General features: G+C 35.8%; 1 long non-coding RNA gene across 1 annotated transcript; it reads right to left on the bottom strand.

The window, feature by feature from the left end:
- Positions 1-5,265: 5,265 nt before the first annotated feature.
- LOC140344786 (uncharacterized) lies at positions 5,266-9,905 on the bottom strand. The gene is made up of 3 exons (XR_011923669.1): positions 8,889-9,905; positions 6,981-7,076; positions 5,266-5,624 (listed from the first exon to the last, which is right to left on the bottom strand). It is a non-coding gene; the product is annotated as an uncharacterized lncRNA (long non-coding RNA).
- Between the last annotated feature and the right edge of the window lie 283 nt (positions 9,906-10,188).

The raw sequence follows: 10,188 nt of genomic DNA on the forward strand, positions 1-10,188 counted from the left end.
GCCGATTGGCTTCTCAGGTACGCAGCACCAATGTGGAGTAGTGTTTTATGGTTCTGTTTAGCCAGAAATTTTTCATTCTGAAGGTGTGAGTAGAGTGAAAAAGGCTAAATAAAATCTCTAGATATCTCTGGCTTACCATATTAATATAATTACTACATATTAGCATGACAGAATGGCTCAGAAAAAACTAGGAACTTGAAAAGGAGTAGTTAGCCATTGCAACTTACGTATTTATCGCAGTACAAGGTTTGTTGGATAGCCGTATGTGCTGAGGTAGGGGGAAGTGCAGACAAGTATCTCTAGCAGTGGCCTTATCCCATGGGAAGCACTAGCAATCCCGATGAACGACCCAGCCCAGCTGATTGCTATTTCCCCTGAGTACAACTGGCTTGAATTCCCTGCTGCTGTCTGTGTGGAGATTACTGGGCTTAGATCTGTACTCACAGTGGGGAAGGATTCAAATGAGAATTTCCAATTCAGCCAATTGACCTTTCTTTTAAATTCTGTCCTTTGGTTTTCTGTTGTGATTGTTCATGTCATATAAACTATGATCAATCTCATGGGAAGAATCGATCATCTGGAATGCATTTTCACAGCCTGTCACTGTTGTTCCTATATATAGATATATTGCTCCCCCTTTGCTTGACCGATTGGAACTTCTGACCGCCATTTAAAGCCCATGGGTAGCTACAGGACCTCTGTCCTCTACAACATTTGTTAGGATGTATGTGGAAAACTCAGACATACTAGTAGCGTAAAGTGTCTGATAAATATGTGTTAGTTTGACCTTTGTAGGCAGACTACAGGATTACTTCAAACTAAATTACGTTTTTCTGTATGCTATAACTGTTTGTTGTTTTAAACCTTTACATGGTGCATTGTACAAACATTTTAATTGTTGTACTGATCATTAAAAGAAATTAACAGAAATTTCCAATTTTAGTTCCAATGGACAATCTTTGTTAAAACTGACATTGCTTTCTTTTAGATGTTGTGCCCATTCCTGTAAGTAACCTGTGAGGCTAAATAAACACAATACTTGGTACACAAACTAGCTGAGCAAATGCAGCTCATTTAATAAAATCAGTTTAATTGCCTTCCATGTGTTTGTTTTTTTTTTTTAAATATATGCTTACCTACAGTGCAAATTTTCAGTTTCCAGAAGCCATTTTGAATAAGGGACTTCAGTACTTGAAGTAACTAGCATGACATTTCTAAGGCTGTCATTGCCATGTGTCACCACTATCCGCTGTTCAAAGATTTGCTGTGACGTTAACCAGTCACTACTGACTGTTATTGCGGAAGAGTCACAGCACACACTGGTTTCTGGCAGCTGCACAGTGCTTTGGGTTTGTTTAGCCCAATTATTTGCTTGTCAGTCAGCAGCCTGGGTGTTGAGCAGGTATTGTTGAGGTATTTTTGTCCCACTGAACTGCTATAGTCTAATGAGGCCCTCAGGTGAATGCCGATCCTGTCAGCTAGGTGCTAAGATGATGTGCTGTTGAAAGATTGGGTGGCAATTAGATTGTTTGAGTAAGATAAGATACATGGCAAAGTAAATTGAAGTGTAGCGGAACCTTTTGAAATGTCAAACTTTTAGAGTAGATTGCTAACGCATGTGCTCAGGTGTATAAAATATACATGGGGTTTTTCGAGTTGATAGAATATATATTTGTTGTATTTTAACTCTTAAAGAAACAGTTCCAGTAAGAGTTGGAAAATTCGACAAATAAGTAGATTAATTATTGTACTTTCCTGGAACACAAGAAAGTTTGTACTTTTTAGGCTTTAACCTAATTGTTTTGTACACCATCAAGGCCACACTTGTTTTAATAAATGCTGGGTGTTTACTAAAACCTGGCAGCGTTATACATCATTTTGCCAAAGTGCTTTTGAAAGTTTATTACTTTTAACTGAAAAACAGACCATGACTTTAACGGCTAAACCACAAGCGAAAAAAGAATTTGTAATTAATGAAAACATCTTGACTGATCTTTACGATGGGGAAACAAACCTAAATGTTTAGTAAATGCAATAAAATATGTTATGAGTTCCCACGGTGGCTCACTCCTACATACGATAAATTGTTATACCCACTAGTACAGATGGGTGAATCAGTATTTTACCTCAATCAAATCTTGCTATGTATATGAAAATCATCACATAGGCATGATCCATGTGTATTTACAGACTTGGTATTACTAATTGTCCTAATTTATGAGTATATATGTTTTGATGATCATCGATGCATATGTTTTCTGCTTTTAGTGAGTATAGGATCCACCCTATCTGTAAATCTATTTATTTCTGATATTCTATAATATTTAAATTACACCCCAAGGAGTATATCTGTTATGTAAAAATATCATCATGCCGTATACTGGAATGCAGGTAGTGGTATCAGTACATATTTATAGGTAGGGTTGTATACAGGTTTTAAATAGATTTACAATAATACTTTAAAAATAAATATACTCCTTATATATCTAAATGTACTGATACAAAAATTACAAGTTTACAAATGCAAAGAAATAACATCATCTTTGTATTAAAACTGGTTCTTTGTATTTTGAAATGGTTGTTAAGTATTAAATGCAAGCATATAGAAAAACATCTCGGGATATCTACGCATTAGTACATCACAAGCTATCTTTCCTTACTTATTCTTCCTTACAAAATAAAGTGTTGCTCAACTTTTATCAGCTAGTTACATGGGACTGCATATGCAAAGTGAAGCACCTACTTGACTGGCTGAAAATGTTCTCAAGATTACAGTGCCCAGAGATCAACTAGAAGGCCATGAAAGCTCTGTCAAGAGGCTTGTAGTTTCTGGAATAAGCACTAGAAAAAAAAGTCGACAAGTGTTACAAATAGAGAATTTTCTTGCTTTTCTGGTTGAAGGGTTTGGGACATGTGTGATATTGGACAGCATAGAATGGCACATTTAGGCAGACACTCGTTGACTAGAGTTTATACAGTTGGAACATATGGCACAGCTCATGTTGCAGTTGCAATCACTTAAGATACTGATCAGCTGTGGCAGTATCACATTGCATAAATATGGCTGCTGAGCTTTCAAATCTACAAATAGATAGTGTTGATGTAATGATAACATCAAAGGGCACCATGTAGATTTATTTTCTTGTAGCTGGCAGTACTGTTTTTGATATGTCCAGCGTTACTTCCTTACTTGTTTCACTAGCCTTAACACGTTTGGCTCAGACATAAATTCTAGGTTTATGACCTAAAGCCGCATTATAGTTGTCATGAAGCTGATGGTTTATCCAATGAACCTGTATGAGATGCAATGTTGGACAAAGTTGTTCATACACTTAGGAGTTACTTTAATAGGAAGGTAGAATGTTTACTAACCTTAGTAGATCAGAGCAAGTTGTCTAATCATATGCAGAAAAATATTGCTTTTTTTTAGAAAAACTTTTTTCCACATTACTTTAAAGAATTTACAGTGAACACAATTGTATTTTATTTACTTAGTAGAATGAACATTTACAAAATAAACCATTGCTATGTAAACCATTTCGGCTTCTTTAGTAAATCAACCAAACTATCTATTTTCATCCTCTGTCGATAATAACAAACAGACATAAAATTTGCAAGAAAAAAATCAGATCATTCAAAGAAACTTAATCAGAACCTTAATAATGTGCTGATCAGTTGCTTCTAAACTGTCCTAAATTTGGCCAATACTGGTGATTTCGGCTGATCTAGATACAGAGCTCTCTACTATATACAATTTATTGCCAGGATCCTGAGGTGTGCTAGTGGCATAATTTGTTAAACAGATAGGACCTATTTCAGTTCCTCTTTGGCTTGGATTCACTCCCTATATTAACTGGTTGGCTCCTTAATGTTTTATCAACCATCCTTTCATATCACATTCCCATATGCAAGTACTAATATAAGACTAGCGTAACCCAGACTGTAGTAGTCTGTTGACTGAACAAAGTTTCTAGTCTGTTGATTTGAATTGTTACATGTATAAATTGTAAGAGATTAAGGGAGACACTTAGCTTATATAATGCGGACTAACAGTTTATTTTAACATGTCACTTTTGGCCTTTGAGTTTATCACAATCTTTGTGGAATGCTACATAATAACAGAAGTATGTTAACACAAATGTATCCACTAAAAGCAAATTCTTATATTTATTTATTTCTTCTTTTTAAATGTCTGCCGTCTGTAAAGTTTATGTTGTAATTTTATCTTTTTTATGTATGGTATGCAGGAATATTTTGGTTCATTCATCTCATTTCAACAGCTGTCTGCACTGAGATAATCCTGTATGGACAAAGAAATCCCCCTAAACAGAAATGGCTCAATGATGAGTGGAAGGTTTGTTGGATGGTTACTATCCATTAGATAGTGAGGCTTTAAATCCCATAGAAAGGCAAACATTAGATATCTGCTATCTTCTTGCTCCAAAATCCCTTTAATCACACTGTTTAAAGGATCAGCCTGAAAATAGTCTCAAACTATACCATTTGAGCACCCTAAATTATGCAAACAAAATAGTTCCTTTTGTTTGGAATGGCAGGTGCTTGGATAAGCAGGGGAGATTAGTTCTTTCTATTTTTTTTACATCTAAGAACTTGCATTTGGAAATAATACCCTATAAAGATGCTGTTTGTATACCACTCTATATAATTTATAAAAGTGGCCAAAAATGTGATCACCCATATTTTCCATTTTTATTTCCAATCTTGATAACTTGTATAGGAAAAGCAAGAGAATGCTTTGAAAAACACTGATGTTCTGATTAAATTTACACACAGGGCTTATGCCAGATTCAATAAAGTTTTTCAGGCTAGGGTCAGAAATCTTGAGTTAAGGAATATTTGGATTCTCCTTTACACCTTCAGGGATTTATTGTTTTTTTGGTAAATATGGTGCTATGGTTTGCTATTATATTCCTGGACATGCAAACAGTAATTGGTGCACCAGATCAATTGTAACATGCAAAATATCAGGACATGTTTAAGGTTGATGAATAACATTTTTTAGTTGTCTTTCTTAGCTACCAGACAGAATTCTTGTTTTATTTCTAACGTTGCCTGGAGAAATTGCATTTAGAAACAAACTTGCTGGGCAGCAGGATATTTGTATTTTAATGGGTTTACCCAGGATCCCCTACTAAATGTGGTAAATGGTGCAAAAAATGCATATGCTGTTTTAGTTCTTTGTGTGAAATAGACAAGGAATTTGTTGTTAAATATAATAGGAAGCTTGTCCTTTGAACACTCAATTATCTCAAACAGCCTATAGGATCCCCTGGTGAGCTCTGCAACCCACACTAGCATAGGGGTGAGCATCAAGTGACATTAAAAATGATCAAGAAAGACTTCAGTCTGAGAATCAAAATAATATGGAACACATCCCTTAAGCAAGAAAACAGAAACAAAGTCTATGGGAAGCACAAGGTGTAAGGCTGACTATCTCTTTGTGACAAGGACATTTATCACTCCCAGGAGGGTCAGAAAGATGTTGACATAATGGTGACACTAAGGAATGAGTTTCTCTCCCTTACACTTACCCTTGGGTCCTTCTGCAACAGAGTGTGTGGGACAGTTCCAGGTCTAGCTGCGACATCAATGGGATTGGAAGTCTGAGAAAGAGACAACATGTGAAATTAATTGGACATGACAAAATAGTTTTCTTCCCAGTGCTACTTCGTATCTCTTTAGCTCGTGTCTGACAAGCCCCTGTGCCTGGCAGTTTCTTTTTTATTTTCAGGCAGCTCAGGCCTAATGGTGTGTGACTTTCCTTGATAAAGTGAAGCTTGACATCATCTGTTTTGGCAGTGGGAATGAGGGGCAATATTAACATGATTCTTTCCAGGGTTCACCCTTCTGTCAACCTTTAAGTTGTAATATAAAGCCCCGGCCTTCTAAACTTGTTTGAAAGGTTAGTATTACCTTTCCATAGGTTGTACACCCGTGTCATTGTACAATTCCTTATTTCAAGTGTCAGTAGGTTGAGTATCTTCGACAATATTCCCCCAGGGACAGTGATAATGAGCAAAGCTCCCATCTCTAACCTAGATGAAATTACACACGGAAGCTTCAGCAGTACCGCAAACTTATCAGTTAAACTGCTCAGCATCTGAGCTGCCCTGTATTGCCAATTACCACTGGGTTGCAAGCTCAGCTATATGAAAATGTTCAACTGGCTAACAGAGTGATTCGTTTTCTTTTTAAAAAATGGATCTGTAGTCTCACAACATGATCCAACAGCAGTGGCCAAGGAGATACAATGCACGTAGCTTAATGTATCATTAAAATTGCAAATGCTGGTACCTTTTCACATTTACACTTCAGGATAAAGAAGGAAACCATACCTCCACTAGTCCTACATAATTTATTATGAACTTTGACCATCTAGCTAACAGGATGCTATTACATTCACAGACCATTAAGGGTGCACATTGACTTTGAATATCACATCACGAAAGCAGGTTAAGTCTGTTACAATGACCTTAGGTCAGCACTGTATTAGATTGCAGGTACAGATTGTCCTTTCAGAGCCACTTTGCTGTCACAAGCAAGGGGGACACAAAGAAAACAAGTATAGTTTATTAACAATGGACAGCTGTAATATGCTTAGCTTTTAGTAGATGGATAGACATTGGCTAATAAAATGATGTTTTGGGAACAGGTGATGTGATACAACAAAATGCACAATAGCTGCTAAGCAAAAACTAAAAAAAAACTTTACAAAATACACAAAGCATGGCAAACACAATATATAAGGGAGATATTACAACACAAAAGAAAAAAATATGTACATAAAAATATTCATAAATAATGAATTTTGACTTCGTAAATAAAGTAAAATAAGTTAAATTCACATATAATCTTTTAGAAAAAAATTTGCTAAAATGGATGGTCTGTTGACTAGGCTGTAAATTTGATTTACAGCTATTGTTACACAATATTAGGTAGAAAAAACAACATCCTCTCACCTTAGGTTGAAATGCCCCTTGCAGAGATCCAAAGGGACCAGTGGGAGGGATCATTGGAGGAATGCCAGATACAGCCGGAGGGTATGAATGAAATAACTGGAAATAAGAAAAGAAACATTGTTTAAAAATAGCCCAATGCAACTAATGGTAAATCACACATAAAACACAACACATAGCCACAGCACAAGTGCAAAGCTAAAAGCAAGCATTGATGAGGGTTAAAAATCAGTCTCCTGTCAAGTCAGGGAATCGGGCTTAATGGGGAACTTTAAGGGTGTTCAACATTAATTAGCACAGAAATGATACCCTTGATGAATTCCTTTCTTCCAAAATAAAAGGTGATTTTGTAATTATGAATTATTAAATTGGATTGAATGCCTAAGTGGTTTCAGAATTTAGAGTACATCAAAAGCAAGAGGGATGTTAAGCCAAATAAGTCCAAGGGAAATAGCAAGCTAATTAAAAAATGAAGCTTTAAGAGTGCCAGGATTTCACTCCATTAAAACTCAATTACTTTGTTAAAAGGTTTAATGGTGTTGTGTAAGAAATTAAAGAATATGCACAATTATGACTTCATTAGTCTGCTTTGCTGCTTATACTGTCATTGCTAATGCTATCTATAGACCATTTAGGAGGGAGCTTTATTCTCCATAAGGGGAAGTGGAAACCAACGCATACAGATAGTTATGCTGTAAAATCTCTTTGTATAACACTTTTTTGGGCTTCTTGACATAAGAATCTTGATTAGATCTTTTATTAACATTTCATAATTTTTTTTATAAATTTAAGTTGTACAATGTACTTCAATGTTTATGTGAACTATATTTTAGGAAAGTAAAAATGTTAGCCACTTGATTTTATAGTTGGTTTCTGTCTGTTTTGTCTAACTACTAGAATAATGGCAAGGTTAAATGCACAGGTGTCCAAACACAAACTGTTGGGTCTACAAATCCTTATTCTGGATATCTGTTACTTAGCTACTCAGACATCGGTAAAAGAACATGTCTTTGGATTAACAAAACTGTGCATTTTTGTCATCTTGGCTTTCACTGTTGAACTACTGAAACAGTGGAGGTTAGCAAAGGAAATGTTGGGTTACCAAAACACTGATAGGCAGATCACCCATACTTTTTGTGAATATCCTAATCCAAAACTGTTTACATCTATCAACGGTTCCTTCTAACTAATAGTAAACTCAGTAACCCAATTACAATCTACTCTTACTCAATCAATCAATGTTTTGAGAACATCCAGAACCAAACCAATTTAGCTGAGTTGACAACTATTCCAGTATACATCTCTGTGGTTCATACAACTTTTAAAATGTGGCTCCCTTCCTTGTGCTGGAGGGTTTCATAGGAAAAGGTATAACTTAGTAGCTTAGGATATAAACCTTCTTTATTGCTAACTCTGAGCCAAGTAGTAATGTATTGCTATTTTATTTATTTTCCATCTGCTGCACACCAGATATATGCCTTGCATCAGTCAAGTTCTGCAAACCTTTAACAAATCTAAATACTTTGTTGGATTATAGACTTTCCATGTGTTGCAGCCATCATTTGAATAACTTAAATTTCATCTTGTAAGTTTTATAACACCCATGAAATCCCTATTTAAAATTCCTGGCTGATCATTATTCTCCCAGTGGGAAAAAACTCATGCTGTATGTATGTCATCTTTTTCACAGTGAGACTCCTTGTACAGTTTATGAGCACTGACAAATTTTGATTAAAAACAGGATAGTGCATCTCCAGAAGAAATGAATCACATGAATGAAGCCTGTATATTGCCAAAGCTCAAATGATTAGGGGAAGCGTTGAAATCTTGGCAGGTTATTGTGGGGTGATGTTTGCGGCATGCTACAGACAAAGATAAGCCAACATTTTAACACAGCACTTTTAAACTCACACTGTGACGGTAGAAGGGGTCAACTTTTGTAGGGTATTTGTCAAACTGCAAAGGGATCAAAGCAAATGGTTATTATGTGCCTTGGTAAAGTATCTATAAAGATCATGATTTTTATCACACTGTTTAACAACCAGCAGCGCTAAAGGCAGGCCAACATACAATACAGTGCATTGTGTGAAAGAACACTGTTTAACCTACAGCAAGTAAATAGAGAATCTATTATCATTTCATCCTGATGGTTTTATGAGATAAATAAAACTCTGCACTGAATGTTGTGCACACAAAGACATTTTTATGTCTGCCTTGTATTTTATTTTTATGATAAAAGATGATCCCTATAAATACATTTCCCCACTATAACATTATAATACTGCAGCGAGACTGCTGTAGTCACCCAAGAGGTATCTGGTAAGGAAATATAGCATTGTATTCAGAAATAAGCATCTTTTTTATGACCTGTTTACTAGCGTTGTTCAAACACAGCCTTGTTGTTTTTTTTATATATTGAGCTGATAAGCTTAAAGCCTATACACAGAATTGTTTGTGCACAGAGAGCTGGTGAACTATTTTGGTGGCTATCAGGGACATCTACAAAGCAATGCTTTAAAACAAGCATTCCCCTGTCTTGGTAAATACATATTTATCTCTTAAGGTGCCTAAAGTCATTAAATTGAGTGTCCTGATTATGTACTGTTTGTTAGGTGTCCTCAGACACCACAAGGCTTCCCATTGACAGGATAGATAACCATGTTTTAACACTTTTTCCCCTAATAAGACTTAGGTGACTATTCATGTTTAGGGAACAGAGGCCAAAACAGATGCCTGCTGCCTCTGTTGTCTATGGTTAGGTTTTCAGTATAAAAATCTCTATATATAAAGTAATCACAGGAGTAACAAGAACATAATAACAGACAGGATGATTTTAGGGAATTGCAGATAAGAGATTTCACATGAAGTTTCTGTGCATGTCAAAATGTCCATTGTAAAGATCACTGGAAGCTTCCCTGACCCCAGCAACAATGGGCTATGGTTCTCATACTTCCCCCACAAGCCAACAATAGATTATGTAGCTCATTCTCCTGTCTGTCCCTATTTTAGACACTTTGCAGCCATGCAGTCCTTATTACTCCTCCAATGGATACTCATATTTATACAAATGAAGACTATTTTCATAATTTCTTTACAATAAGGTACAATGATGACAAATAGTGCATTTTATAAACCATTGACCTTATTTCTCTAGGCTCAAAAAGATCTTTACTGAGGTGCAATGCGGTAGTGCATTGCATTGTTATTTATT

This window comes from Pyxicephalus adspersus, unplaced genomic scaffold (genome assembly GCF_032062135.1).
Source record: "Pyxicephalus adspersus unplaced genomic scaffold, UCB_Pads_2.0 Sca13, whole genome shotgun sequence".
Classification (NCBI taxonomy): Eukaryota; Metazoa; Chordata; class Amphibia; order Anura; family Pyxicephalidae; genus Pyxicephalus; species Pyxicephalus adspersus.